The 3,810-nt window shown below is 43.3% G+C and overlaps 1 long non-coding RNA gene and 1 pseudogene across 2 annotated transcripts; both read left to right on the forward strand.

Annotated features, from left to right (window-relative positions):
- Positions 1–201: 201 nt before the first annotated feature.
- LOC116087666 lies at positions 202–1,716 on the forward strand. The gene is made up of 2 exons (XR_004117549.1): positions 202–336; positions 1,062–1,716. It is a non-coding gene; the product is annotated as an uncharacterized LOC116087666 (long non-coding RNA).
- Positions 1,717–2,934: 1,218 nt separating this feature from the next.
- On the forward strand, positions 2,935–3,581 carry LOC116087668 (annotated as a pseudogene). The gene has a single exon (XR_004117550.1). The product of XR_004117550.1 is annotated as a nucleoplasmin-3 pseudogene (transcript).
- The last annotated feature ends 229 nt before the right edge of the window (positions 3,582–3,810 follow it).

The raw sequence follows: 3,810 nt of genomic DNA on the forward strand, positions 1-3,810 counted from the left end.
ATGGGACAACACGATCCAGCCTTCCTCCAAAGGTTCAAGGGTCATCCCAAACGAGGGACAAAAAGATCCTAAAAGCCAGAGCCGATGGATGGCTACGATGAAACAGTGTTTGGAGGACAAAACAAGGCAGCTACACATAGGAACTCAGAGTGATTATGACCTACAGGGGACCTTCACAAGAGCAAACCAGACAAAGATCTCAGCGTGGAGTGGGGAAGTGGTCATGAAGCCCCACCCTCAGCAGAGGAGCTATCAGAAGCTGCTGGCTGCTGGGAGAGGGACAGCGAGCTTTCTTCAATGAGGCTGCTCCTGAGAGGCCACTCATGTTCTATCCATGTACATACTGGGAGCCCTTGGTAGACTCAATTGGCCAGGGGCGGGGGCTGGGGGGTGGTTCATGAAGTTGAAAGAGAATAGCAGTCAGAAGGAAGGAAGAGGGGAACTGGAATGGAAGGAATGGGGGCTGGGCTAGATCAAAACACAATGTAAGCCTCTGCAAAGGTCTCAAACAGCAGCATAATTTAAAAGAGAGAGCAGAGCAGAACAGAGAGTGCTGGTGTTGAAGTTGAATCAACTGAGAAAGTACATGGTCACTACAAGCTCTGAGGAAGATGTTCCATGAGACCAGTGTTGTTTCTATAGCTGGAACTCATCTATTCTGTGGCCCATAATCCTAAAGTCATTCTGATGTGAGAGTGTATATTATATGTGTGTATATCTGCATGAATTCTTGTTTTAGAATGGTACATGTATATATATATGTGTGTGTGTACATGTATGTATGAATACACACACACACATCTGATCTGTTTGCTTGTTTGTTTGAGATAGGCTTTTGCAGCCACTAATAATAGTTGATTTTAAAAAAAAAAATCTGCTAGCACAAGTCTGTATTCTTACCAGAGGTTGGCCCTGGCTCCCCAGAGTTGGTTCTCTTAGATCAGGAACCCAATCTAAGGGCTCTCTTAGATCAATCCCTTCCTTTTCTGAAGAGACTTATTTACATGAAATAGATATTGACATAGACCTCAAACAGGATTCTGAGGAGAGTCTCCTCCTAGGGAGAACAAGAGAAGAACCTGGAGTCCCTATATGAGGCTTTCCTAAGATCACCATGGCGACCTGGAAGGAACTCGAAGAGATGACAGAGAAGCTAGAACTCCAGATGGATGAGCCAGACATTAAAGAACAAGTGAGAGGTTCTGTCAATTGAACTGTAGGTTTCCAGCCTGGATGCTCATAAAGAGGGTGGAGGTGTAGAACAAGGGAGTGAGGTGCAAGAAGAGCTGGGTATAAATGAGCTACCAGACTGTAATGAGAGACCAGATCAACTCCATCTTAGAGAATTTTCCTACTGTTAAACTAGAGTTAACTAACAAGCCTGTGTCTAGTACCAGTTTCCAGGTCATTCCCGAAGGAATCTATACCTCCAGCTTCGAAACCTGCCCCTGACACTTCACTTCCTAACAACCACCAAGAGGAAAGCAAAAGTTAAGTTTATGGTTTGGCTCCCAGCACTAGCCAATTATGTCAAAGATCATAATGCCCTCCACCCCAATCAAATGTGTCCCAGGTTAGATACCCCCTTCTTGCTTCTATAAATGCTTGCCTAAAACTAGGCTCAGGAGCCCGCCTTCCCATACTGCTGTGTCAAGGCTGGCAGGGTCCCAAGCTCAAGCTTGTAATAAAGAGTCACTAATGCGATTGCATTGGAATTGGCAACTTGGTGGTCTTTGGGGGTTCATGAATGCTTCCTTACACAACAGTAACAAACCATGAAGAATGGATTTTAACAAATCAAGATGACTCCATGACTTTAGTCAGTGTTGCTGCTTGAGAATATTGATGCTACTCCTCACTATATCCATAAGGATGTGGATGTAAGCATCAGTCTTGGTTGCAATCCAATGAAGTGGGAGAGATCTAACGTATAATATGTTAGATGTCTTTACTAGATCAGTACTTGCTAATGACCAATCCCTTTCAAACACAGTTGATGCTGAGATTGCTACACACTGGACATACAGCCCATCAGGTGTGGCTCTGACACTCAGCAGGAAGAATTGGCACTGCCTAAGAGAGATTTACGAGTCTCTGGCATCAGACTTGTGGTGGGAAGTGTAAAGAACTTTAGCATTCCCCATCCATAAGTCCCCAGTTATTCTTTTTTTTATTTCCTTTAGCTTTTATTGCATTATGATGAGAAAAGTTACATGATTTCAATTTGTCTGAATTTGTTAACATTTAAAAACATATTTTAAGTAAATAGAATTAAATCACATTCTTGTTTCCCTTTTGTACTTCAACTCCTCCCAGAGACCCCCTCTTCAATACCTACAATATCTTTTTTGTCATATTCCTTATAATTTATAAAATATTATAACAATAAAAATAGTATTATAAAAGTTGTTTGATATAAAACAACAATCCATTTAACAGTGTTATGGAGATGCTTGTCTACAGCAATACTGAAAATACATATGTTTTTCTCAGTATAAATTTTAAATAACTCCAAACATATTAACTGTATATTTCAAAATAATACATCATTACTAGTATTTTCTTAAATGAACATAAATATATAGTCTTTTTGCTTGCTTGTTTGTTTGTTTGTTTTGTATTTAGTAGAGTTTAAAATTCTGGCTCTTACTGTTGAACAAGCCCAAAATTAGAACAATTTTTAGACATTGGATTTCATTGTAATAAGGCTGTACTTCAATGACCCTCAAATCACCGAAGGATTTTACCTCCATCATAGCTAAGCTGAGAGTTGACAGTTCTGCTGCACCAAGGAATGAATTGTAGGCACGATTTTGGATACAGACTTCCTGCTATGGTCAAAACTATTTGACTTGAGTGAGTGACTTTATTCTCAGGCCACAGAGAACAGGTTACATTCATTTAAGAAATGGTGTGTGGGCACGGCCGTTTCAGCATGGTGGCCGGCGCAGCGGCCGCTTTGGCGTTCCTGCACCAGGAGAGCCGAGCCCGGGCTGCGGGCGTCGAGGGCCTCAGGGTCCCGGCTTCCGTCATGATGGATAGTTTCTTCTTCTTCGGTTGTGAGCTCTCCGGCCACACCCGCTCCTTTACTATCAAGGTTGAGGAAGAGGATGATATGGAACACGTGCTGGCTTTGAACACACTGTGCCTTACCCAAGGGGCCAAGGACCAGTGTAACGTGGTGGAAGTCGTGGCCGGGGATCACGACCATTGGGAGATTGCAGTTCCTGTGGCCAACCTCAGGTTATCTTGCCAGCCCATGCTCAGTCTAGATGATTTCCAGCTCCAACCACCGGTAACCTTCCGCCTGAAGTCCGGTTCTGGTCCTGTTCGGATTTCTGGTCGGCATCAGATCGTTTGTATAAACAACGATCTTTCTGAAGAAGAAAGTGAGGATGAAAGCGAAGAAGAAATTAAGCTGTGTGGCATCCTTCCTGCCAAAAAGCATAGGGCCAGGCCCTAGCCCTCTGGTCGGGTGGCTGCTTGCTACGGGTGCCATGCTCCATATGTTCCTGGACAAGTTCAAGAATGGTTTTCTTGCTGAAGAGAATAGGGGGCGGGAGGGAAGGGCTTGGGCTGGTGCAAAGAGAGTGGTCATTGCCCAAGGTCATTGTCCTGTGCTTCCTGACGCTTCCCTTTTCTGTCGGGGTGGGACGACCTTTGAACACCTCCTGACCCACCGATCCAGATTCAGCCGCCAGCACTGAAAAAAACAACAAAAAAGAGTTCAGAACACATTTTTAATTTTAACATTTTACATTTTTAGATAAATATCTAAATAAAGTGGTGTGTGGTTGTTTTGCAAAAAAA

The sequence above is a fragment of the Mastomys coucha genome, unplaced genomic scaffold (genome assembly GCF_008632895.1).
Source record: "Mastomys coucha isolate ucsf_1 unplaced genomic scaffold, UCSF_Mcou_1 pScaffold13, whole genome shotgun sequence".
In the NCBI taxonomy this organism is placed as follows: domain Eukaryota; kingdom Metazoa; phylum Chordata; class Mammalia; order Rodentia; family Muridae; genus Mastomys; species Mastomys coucha.